General features: G+C 40.3%; 1 long non-coding RNA gene across 2 annotated transcripts; it reads left to right on the top strand.

The window, feature by feature from the left end:
- Nucleotides 1-29: 29 nt before the first annotated feature.
- On the top strand, nucleotides 30-6,725 carry LOC129686875 (uncharacterized). 2 transcript variants are annotated; one of them, XR_008721708.1, is made up of 4 exons: nucleotides 30-160; nucleotides 1,346-1,507; nucleotides 3,078-3,206; nucleotides 4,799-6,725. It is a non-coding gene; the product is annotated as an uncharacterized LOC129686875 (long non-coding RNA). The 2 variants fall into 2 exon arrangements; XR_008721707.1 differs by lacking the exon at nucleotides 3,078-3,206.
- The last annotated feature ends 2,954 nt before the right edge of the window (nucleotides 6,726-9,679 follow it).

Genomic DNA, 9,679 nt, shown 5'->3' with positions numbered 1-9,679 from the left:
GTCAAGCCGAGCGCCGGGGTCAGGTGGCCCCCGGCCGGTGGCCCGCGCCTCCTGCTTCCCTGGTCTCTCGGGCTCTGCGTCGTGTCTCCGGCAGACCGCCTTCCCGATTGTTGTTCTCCTGCGGCTGGAGATCCAGCCGAGCTCTGGGGCCTCAGCAGATGTGAGGAGGTAGCGGGTTAGAATAAACCCTCGCAAGTCGGAATGCAGCGCTGGGGCCCAGTGTCAGTTTGGGGTCTGCATTTATTGAGCTTCTAGTGTATAGAGACGGGGCTCACGGAAAGGAGCGCAGCAGGCTGAGCTGAGGCAAAGTCTGCTCCGTAGGAGTTTTTGCGTCCCTGAGCCACCGAGCAACTTACCCGAGATCCCCACAACCTCTGTGGATGCTAGAGACGGTTACCATCCTAGGGTGGCCTGATGCCAAAGGCCCAGGGACAGTCTTTGTTGAAAGCCTCTAGCAAACGCTTGTTCCCTTAGATCTTTCTCTCTATGATGGACGGTCTCGCTTGGTTCTTCAATTCTTGTATTCCCAGAACACAAACTGGTAAAAATAAATTCTAAAGAGGTTTTTGATGAGAGGAGAGGTTTCTTCCTCTTTTCATCTTAAAGTAACAAACTACAAGAAGAAATACACCCTGCATGTCTTCTCAAATAAAGACTCAGAAACCAGGGTCAGTTACTCAGTGAACAGCTAAAACAGCACTGGGTAAACAGTAGACAGTTGCCAAAGATCGGTCATGTTCTGGGTGGTCTCTTAGAGTCTGAAGGCATTAATTCTTACTGCACAAAATAGTTTTACAATCAGTTCCACCAGGCAGCCCCAGGGGCCTTCCTAGAGAGAGGAGCCAACAAGCAAGGCTGCCCAGGGAAAAGACAGGCAAGGGGCCAGTGGAAAACATTTTTTTTTTCCCCTAACAGTTGGGCATTTCTGTGACTCTGAAAGTAAGCTTGTTTGCTTCATCTCAACAATGGGGAGAAAATCCTATTTTGGAAATGTCACCCAGCATAAAAATATATTTCCATTGGTGTGGGGGGGCCAATTAAGGTCCACCCAGAAGAAAATATTTTTCTCCTGCATTTTTTAAGGTTGATGTTTCCCAGTATGGGTTTACCATATTCTACAAATGTCTATGTCAAAAGTTGTATGTAATATAATTGGAATATTTAAATTTGAGTCAGATCCTACCTAAGAAACTGACCAAAGAATTCTATAGAGAGCCGTTTTATTCAGCAAATAAATAATCTCCCCTTCCCTAACTCCTTTCCTGTTTGTGTTGGGTGGGGAGAGTATTAGAGGGTGAATCTGGTTTGGCTTAAAAATCAAGTATCATGAAAATTGTCTTTCCAGATCCTAAACAGAGATCTCAGGAGCCCGATATTCTATAGACCTTACCTCCTCCCGAAGTTGTGGGGGTAGTTGCGTAGATCAGCTGTGAATCAGATGCAGGACAAAGTTTCACTGTTACTAAAGTTCCGCCATTTCTCCCAGACTGCCTTTGAAGGACTGCAGGTAAGGATAAAGCCATTTCATCTTTCTCTGGGGTAGGCAGGCGGTGGTGGTGGCAGTGTCCTATGAAAAGCATTTAGTGTTCTTTCACAGCAAGTGACTTTCAAGCGGAGACCTGATGCTCTTGGGGGCATTCTGGTTGTATACGGGAGGATAAAGCCATCTCTTGCTATCAGTCCTGACAGAGGTGCAAATCTGTATTCTGAGTGTTTCTTCACTCCCTGGGCACTTACTAAGAACCTCCCGACTGTGTATGTAAGGCTGTATTCCAACACAGTAGATGCACTTCAGATTTGCCTACCCGGTTTTCCTTTTTTCTGGGTCACTTTGCGTCTTTATGGCTGAGTTTTATAAAAGACTAATAATAATCCACTTCATCTGTATAGTGCTTTACAGCTTACGGAGCACTTTTACAAAAATTATCCCATGTGATCCTCCCACATAAACCTCAGTTAGGCACTAGTGTGGGAAGCGTCATGGATGAGTGGAAAGAGCCTAGACCAGGAAGACAGATTGATAAGAGAAAAATTCTGAGATGTCCTACATTTAATAACAAAGGCCCAGAGGATGTGAGAAAAGAGAAATGATACGGGAGGTTAATAGGTAGCAAGCCACATGCCCCAAAGAACAAAACACTTTTTTTTTTTTTTAAATGTTCTTGGACGTGCATTAAAAGCGTCACTCAAATCTAATCTGACTGCGTAGGTACCGGTGTATCCTCCTTGCAAGCCAGAACCAACCCAGAGGTTTTGGCTTCCTCTCTAGTTGTTCTTCCATCACAAAACCTTCATTGCTTCAGGCAATCTCACCCTTATTATCAGAAACCAGTGTTGAATCAATGGAAATAACATGTAAGTAGCAATGTTTTGTAGAAGTAAAGCACGCTGGCTTTTTAAGTCTAGGGAGTTAGCCACCTAGCCTCGATGGCGGGTGTCGTAGAATTTGCCCCTGCACCTAGTCATTTATTTTTCTGCCTGGCCTCTGTAATGGCTCAATAAACCCCTTTATTTTAGAAAGCTCTTGCAAGGCCTTGGACATTTTGGTTTAATAAGACACAGCCTGGTACCCATTTTACAGATGAGCAAGCTGAGCCCCCACCCAGAGGCGTGAATAAATTGTTCATAGTGAAAAAACTCATTAACGAGTCGACAAATCTTTGCAGTTTTGTGAACTGTAGAAAATAGCATGTTGTATACATACATAAAGCATGCTCAGATCAGGAAGCTGAAGCTTCCTGATTTCAATCTCACATCCAGTCATATTTTGATTCCCCTAAGGAAACTAAGGCTGAGAATATCTCAGTTTTCTGTAAATTACAAGTTATAAAAACCCTCCAACTATATTAAATTGTTTCACAATTAATTCCCGTGAGGATGAAGAAATTATAGTTCAATATTCGGAGCTAAGATTCCTAGACCAAAACCAGATTCTCTTTAGTTTTATTCTATATGATTGTCAGAATTATATTTTTCTGATGATTTTTTTAAAATCAGAAAACAGGTCTCATCTTACCCTTAGTCAAATGTTTGTCATGCTACACACACACATTATACATATATTTTTAACTTTAAAGGTGCTTTGAATATCTTATATATTCCATGAAAGGAATATCAGCCTACATTAAGTTGCTTCCGCTTCTAGAGAAAAGGAATTTGTGATATAAAAAAGATTCTAACTCCAACTTACCCAGCGGAGGCTTCAGGTTGGTGAACTCGATTTTTCTTTTTTTTCTAATGTTTCTTTTCCTTTTTAAAAATATTTTATTTTCTTTTTAGATGTCTCTAAAAGAAAATCCCCCAAATGATTTTTTTCCTGACATATTTTGTGTGTGCCTCTCAACCACCAGTGCCATAGTCTTTAAACATTATTATCTATAGAATTGCCTGAGATGCTTTAAATTTACATTTAAAATTTAAATTTAGGTCCTGGAGTTCTGTTTCTAGAATCCCCAACTCAGGAAGTCTGAGGTGGCACCTGGGGATCATTTTTATAATCTCACTTTCTCCCTCAAGTGATTTCTAGTATTCACTGGGAACCTTGATACTGGAATGTAAGCTCTTTGAAGGAAAAGGTTTCCTTTGTATCTGAGAAGGTCAACAATAGCCCTTGTCCACCAGTTGTCATAATATTTGTTAAGTAAAGTCACCTATATAGGGACAAGACCTTAATCAGCCTAATCTTTCCATCTCTGACATTTGTTTTTTTCCTAAGACAATTTTTGCCACTTGATTATTTTAGAAAATGTTTAAGATTCAGTGAGTACAAGAAGGTAATGTCATCAAGTAAAGTTCTACGACATGAAACAATACTGATTTTGAACTACAAATGGGAAGCTTATTGGCCAATAGGCATTTGTGAGAAGAGAATATACCAAATGTTTTTGACATCCTCATCAGGAAAACTCTTGACTAACTTCTGTGTCTCATTTTTTTTTTTTATTTTGTAGGATTTATGAAAATTAATTTTCTTATATAATTGTTTAGTGTGAGAGATGACAAAGAAAGAAATAGGACTTTGTATACTTTTAAGAGAAAAGACTAGCATGAAGAAGCAAGATAAATGTTTGCATGTCATTAAATTGTGCTCTTAAGTTATGAAAATCCACTATATGGTCACCGTTGATATATGATTTGTTGACTATATTTTGATGGCTTGGGGATACCCAAAGATAATGTGCTTTGTGATTTTTAAATTTTTAATTAGTTGTCAATTTAGGATGGCAAAGGAATCCCTTTGGAATGTTAGAAAGGCAAGGACTGCTTTTTTTTTTTTTTTTTTTATGCAAGCAAGACTGACCAAGAGCTGAACTTGACATTGAAGTCTGGCCTAGTGTGAAGGCATTACCTAATAGTCATGGTTCTGTGTTGGAATTTTCTTGGGAAATCTTTCATCTGAAGCTAAGATTCGGATTTGTTATGGTGGAAATACCAACACTTTTCAACATATCTTGGCTGAGGTTGACAAAGAATTCCCACATAAACATTTGTAAGTTTATTTAATTAATAACTTTATTTAAGTTTATTTAATACTTACTATGCTTTTCAGAAGACAGGGAATCTTCAGACACAAAGGTTTCTTGCACTCTCATACTTCCTGTGTTCATAGAGCCTTTTTACTCATGCAACTCAAACACATGTTAGACATTATCTCATTTGTCTTCTATAACCTTCAAGGATCAAGCCTTATTACCACATTGTTCTTTGTAAGTAGTACTTTTGTAAAGAATATTTTCTTCTCTTTATAATTATTAGAGTTACTTTATGTGTATACATTTTTGCCTGCATGTATACACAGGGACCATGTGTGTGCCTGGTGCCTACCAAAATCAGAAGAAGGCATTGCATCCCCCTGAAATTGGAGTTACAGATGGTTGTGAGCTACCATGTGGATGCTAGGAAGTGAACCAAGGTCCTCGGCAAGAGCAGCAAGTGCTCTTAACGGCTGAGCCAACTCTCCAGCCTAAGTACAACTGTCTTTGTTTCTTTTGCAAAAAGTAGGTGGGTTTTATCTGACCAGTTTTCCTGATCTGTATGGACTGGAACTGGCGGGGAGTCAGGGACTGCCAATTAGCTGAAACTTATTAAGTGGATTGAAGGTGATTGTCTAGACTAATTGTATTTAATTTTGTTTGTACTAAGAACATGAGTCCCACTGAGGTAGTATTTGTTTGTTTGTTTGTTTTTAGTTGACATTTAGACACGTATCTCTTCCCTAGAGGCCTCCACAATCTAGTCTGTGGAATTCCATTTTTGTGGAATTCATGTGTCTATGATGAAACACAAATATAAGAATGAAAAGGGACACTTTTAAACAGACCTGTATCCTCAAAGCGTTTGTCTGTAATCATTTAGAACGTGAAGTAAATGGAGATTTTTACTATCTTCTTAAGCTGTCCTTTCGTCTGCTGGCTTTCTTCCTGCTCACTGTAGACTTCTCTTATGAAAGAACTCTGTGTTAGCTACATGAAGTGTAAATGAAAGGTAGTACTGTTTTTAATGACCAAAGAGAAGACATATGCAAGTCTTAATCAAAGTATATGATGTTATGGCATAATGATGATTCTGAAACTGGTGGGGTCAATGTGTAATGAACTCAGTATCCTCCTGTTTCTACCACTCAAGCACTGAGATTACTGGTATATGACACATGTCCACTTTTAAAATTAGTTTTCTAACTGGTGCTGATTATGTTACTAATATTTTGTTGTTCTTATTCAGAATCTTTTCCTCTTTGTCGATGTTACTGAGCATCACGAATGAACTTTTTTTGTTGTTGTTGTTTAGTTTTTGAGACAGGTTGAACCTTCTAGCCCAGGCTGACTTCATATACCAGATAGTCCCCTTGCCTCCACCTCTTTAGATGATATTTTAAGTCAGAGCCACCATGCCCTTCCATAAATAAATTTAATCCAAGATATTAATGATCCTATGGTATTTATTATGCCAAATAATTTCTAGGTTTTAAAAAGATTAGAATGTCTTTGTAATGAGTATTTATCAGAATATTGTACACATTTTATATAATATTCTCCCTATAACAGTGCCCCCTTGAGATCAAGAGTGCAGAGATCAGGAGTGTGAGGATCAGGAGCACAGAGATCAGGAGTTTGGAGATCGGGAGTATGGAGAGAGGTTGTATGGAGGTCTGGAGTACAGAGAGGAGGAGTACAGAGATGGTAAGTATGAAGATCTGGAGTGTGGAGATCAGAAGTATGATTGAGATTAAGGAGACAGAGAGTACTGAGATCAGATCCAGAGTATGAGAGATTGGGAGAACAGAGATTGGGAGTCCCTGTTGTTCAACTAAGACACTGATATGCTTCATTCCCAATAAGTCTGAATAAATAATAAGCGAATGCCATTTTCAAAGCAAAGTGCACAGAATGAAAAGACTGGACTAACAGTCTTTATTCAGCTAACATTGGGAGATTTAATTCCCACCCCAGGCTTCAATTTCCTCAGCTAAACTGGTTTTAGTTACTTTCTCTTGTCCACTCCTGTATTTCTAAATCTGGGTTAAGCAAACAGAGGAATGGTGGAGAACCATAGAGACAGAGCAGGCAGAGCCACAGTGAGTAGGGGCCCCTCTGAGCACAAAGCAAGAGTGTTCAAATCTTTGCTCTGTCCTGGTGCGACTTGATATGCTGGGCTGCATGGAGAGGGGTTCTCCCCTTCTCTGAGGAGTAGGGGAAGGGAGATAGTGGGGATAGGGAGGGAGGGAGAGACCGGGAGGAGAGGAGGGTGGGGGCTACGACCAATGTAAAGTGAATAAAAGAAAATCTGTTATTTAAGCATTGATCTGGGTACATCTGTTCCACTGTCAAATGCTCGCTCTTAGTTTCTTCCTCTTAGATCAAGTTTGACTCTTTCATACATCAATAGCATGTTTTAGAAATATAATACCTCGGTGAGCACAACAGGCCAATATTGTGAGAAGACCATGGTTTGTCTTTGATTTTTCAACTCAGAAGCGATGCTACTTCTAGAAGTGCTGAGGTGGTTTTACTTTTTTATTTTTATTTTTTTTTCCTACATGAAAGATTTTTTTTTCTCCAGATCACAGTTGTAACCCTTTCAGCATAGCAGGCAGATAAGAGCCAATAATTACCATCCGGTTGTTCTGAAAAGAAAAATTCTCCGTGAGTGATTAAGTGGGTGTCATCCCAGGGGGCTGCAGATGACAGCAGAAGGACTCATAGATCCAGGAGTGCACACGTGCACATGCACATAACCAAGGGGGCACACAAGCTTAGCGAAGCATCCCATTACTCAGCAGCCTCAGACGTTCCTTGGCGCTGCCCATTTGCATTACTTCTTGTTCCTTCCCTGCTTGCTGAAAAGGAATGGAAGAATTCAGCATGTTGCCTCCACAACATTAGAGACATCAGTGCTCTGAGCATGAAGGAACAAAACTTTAAGGGTTTATCTAATGGTGGCCAGAAAGGTAGGTGTTGGAGGAACCCTAGAATACATGTGGTAGGTATCATGTAATTTGTGTTAGGATGTTGGATCTCCAATCAGAGCACTTAGCACAAAGAGTGATAATGAGCTTGGCACCTGACTATCCCTTCAACCCCGGCACGTGGAAGGCTGAGAGCAGAAGGGTCCTGAGTTAGAGGCCAACCTGAACTAGATAGGGAGTCCCTATGTCTAAAAAAAAAAAAAAACAAAAAACAAAAAAAAAACAACAAAACAAAAATACCAAAAACAAACGAATAAACAAAACCCAATGACAATAATAGCAACTTCTGCTTCACATCAGAATGAGTTTTATCTACATGTTTAAGTTAAAATCAATGTTTTCCATATACATGAAAAAGTTACTATTTCACTACAATAGTAATCTGCTACTGTAAAGAAAAGCAGAATCACACAGAAAACATGTGTGTTCTCTACCCTGTGGTGACTAAGTGGTGACATTTCAAAATTCCTCAGGAGTAAAGACAATTTGCTGTTGACTTCAGATCCAGCTGCACTCTCTCCTCTGCAGAGAGCTATTCTATTTAGGAATTGGCTTCTTCTTCTTTTTTTCACAGCTAGCTGGCATCATACTAACCAGCTGAGAGAAATCAACATCATGAGGGCATGCTGAGGCTCACACCTGAAACAGAACCCAGGTACTGGGTAGGAATTGAGTTAGAAAGAGCCAGCATTTCCTGTCTTTTCAAGATGGTCCATTTAGCTCCCTAGGACCAGGTAACCCTTGTCACAGATTCTGGATTAACAGGCCATGAATGAGGAGGAGCAAGTGTTTGCTTGGTTCCTGGGCATCAAGTCAGTCCTGGCTTGTTCTTCATGACCTGCCTCTTTTAGGTTCTCTGTAACTGCCTCTGACCCTGCTTTGAGAGTTATAGATCTACCTCCATCTCTTTAGTTTTGTGGGACCGAGAAGCCAGTCTCAGTCTGTGCCACTAAATCTTCTCTACAAGCTGCTGCATCTCTGATGTCTATCATCTGTCTTTCTGGTACTTCTCCTGTTGTCAATGCCTGATTCCTAACACATCTCTCTAAGATTGGGTTTACACATGTTAATGCTGTGGGACTTTTATGCTGCCCTCCTAATAACCTTTGGCCTATTTACTTTCCCATGTCAAACAACCAGAAGAAAAGCAGACAAAATACGTGACCTCAAGACCTTAGATGCCAGGTGATGGGTGACAGGGATTCCCGAGAGATGGGAAACAAATGTGTGGTCCTATTCTGGCCACAGTGTATTGCCTTGAGACACATTTTAGATTGTGGTGCAGTAAGGTGCAACCCAGAAAGAAGATAGCAGACTCCCTGAGTTGGCAGTTGGAACTGAGAGTCTGAAGAGATCGAGGAAGTTAGAGTTCCTAGGAACTAGAGAAGAGACTCTCACCGAGAGAATGCTGCTGTAAGTATCTTATTAATTACAGCAAGAGTTATGACATCCTTGGGCCACGTTATACTCTGAGAACAAGTATCTGTAGACATGCAAAAGCAAGAAAACTGCTTAAATTTGGAAAAATACGAGCCAGCAGCAGACTGCATACCTGGCATTCATAAGACTTCAGGTTTGATTTCTAGTACCACAAAGGGAAAAAATTGGGGGGAAAAGATTATAGAAGGTGCAGTGTCAGCCCCACAAAGCTCCAGTGATGGCACTTGTCCCTTCTAGTCAGGCCAGAATGTCTCTTATTCATGGACTAGCAGAAGATGGGGGGGGCGCTTACTTCAGCAATGGGAGTGACCAGCTCCAGATGAAGTGCTGTATTGATCCTACCTAAAAGACAAGTTTCAAAGTGATCAAACTATTTTTAAAGACCTTCATTGTAGTTGGAAACAAAACTAAAATATATTTAGGTAAATAGGACAATACTCAGTCCCCGGTAAGGTAATGTTGGCACTATCTAGTATCCAAACAAATATTGCTAGGCATGCAAAAAGATGGAAAAAAAATCTGACACACTGTGAAGATTCAGCAACCAAAACCAAATAAGAACCATACAAATACTAGAGTTAGTGTCAAAAACCATTAAGCTATTCTAACTGGTTCTTATCTGTGAGTTTAGACTTAGCAAATGGTTTTGTTTCTACTTCTAAATCTATTTTTTTAGAGACAGGGTGTCTCTATTTAGTCCTAGCTACCTTGGAAATTGCTATGTATACCAAGCTGGCTTTGAACTCACAGATACTTCTGTCTCTGTCTCCTGAA

This window comes from Psammomys obesus, unplaced genomic scaffold (genome assembly GCF_907164565.1).
Source record: "Psammomys obesus unplaced genomic scaffold, mPsaObe1.curated_primary_1811, whole genome shotgun sequence".
Lineage (NCBI taxonomy): Eukaryota > Metazoa > Chordata > Mammalia > Rodentia > Muridae > Psammomys > Psammomys obesus.
The sequence above is the reverse complement of the archived record's forward strand: the minus strand, read 5'-3'. Positions and strand labels throughout refer to the sequence as shown.